This window comes from Belonocnema kinseyi, chromosome 8 (genome assembly GCF_010883055.1).
Source record: "Belonocnema kinseyi isolate 2016_QV_RU_SX_M_011 chromosome 8, B_treatae_v1, whole genome shotgun sequence".
Classification (NCBI taxonomy): domain Eukaryota; kingdom Metazoa; phylum Arthropoda; class Insecta; order Hymenoptera; family Cynipidae; genus Belonocnema; species Belonocnema kinseyi.
In genome coordinates, this window is record NC_046664.1 from 80,421,425 (window position 1) to 80,422,660 (window position 1,236).

Consider the following 1,236-nt stretch of genomic DNA (forward strand, 5'->3'; position numbering starts at 1 on the left):
TACTAATTAAGAATAAGGATGTGGATCGAAAAATCTTATTATTCGATTTTGTCAAAAGTAAGTGCAATTTGAGTACAAAAGACCTTGAATCCTTAAACTTAAAGTTAACTTGATGGTTCATACTGAATTTCAAAAGAAGATGGAGGTCAGCCTTGTACACGAATGAAAAGTTTTTGAAACAAAACGAACGTTGGTTAATTGCCTAAGAAAACTGCTACCCAAAGAAGACTGAAATTACGGTAAATGAAAAAGTCCCTATGTAACTCTACAGGCTCTGTTGGATCATACTGTCATCTCTGTTGGATCATACAGAACTTCTGGTTACTCCACATATAAGAAAAAAATCGCTGACGGAAAAACTCTGATGCAAGCCCTTTTTTGCTTTCCTGGGTTGCTCTTCGCTTACAGGATACTATCAGGCTAATGGGATTTTAATTCGCAAAAGAAACTCCAGAGAAAACTTTGGCTGTACAGTACAAGTCCGATAACTTGCCATCCGATAGATGTACACTCCCCTTAAAACGTCATAACACTAACAGCACGCATACTAATTGTGGTCTTCCCACTACGTGTGCGCATGCGCGCACCTAATATTGTGCTAATAGAGGGGGCATCCTATAAGTCCGAAATTCCTGGAATTCTTCGCCCCTACAGCCTCGAAGTTGGAAAGTTATCGAACTTGTACTGTATTTAAAAATATTAATAAACAGATAAAGAGTCTTGTTTCAACTGTAGTTGAAGTCAGTGGAGTAACTTTTGTGATCAATTATAACTTAATCTGTACAATTATCGATGGAAAAGTGCGCAAAGTGATTACCAATACATCATCTTTCGCTGTTTGTTGCGTCTGCAAAGCAAGCCCGAAAGAAATGAATGATCTTAAGGGCATGTGACACAGCTAAATACCTATATTACCAACCTCACTTTTTCGGTTCACTGAATATTTTTTTGAACCTAAGAACTTTTTTTGTGAATAAAATATCGAGCTGAAACTTTGGAAGATTTATTAGAGTACAATAAAGTACGTTTAGGTACTGCATTTTGGTAGGAACTTCACTGAAAATTATTTCATCTTTTTTCTGAACCTCAACATTTTTTGAGCGTTCGAACTTTTTTTATACATAAAATATCGGCCTCAAACTTTGAGAAATGCAAGAGCCGAAAGAAAACTACGTTTAAGTACAAAGCTTAATAATAATAGATGTAAAAAAATATATTTCAACAATCAATTCCAAC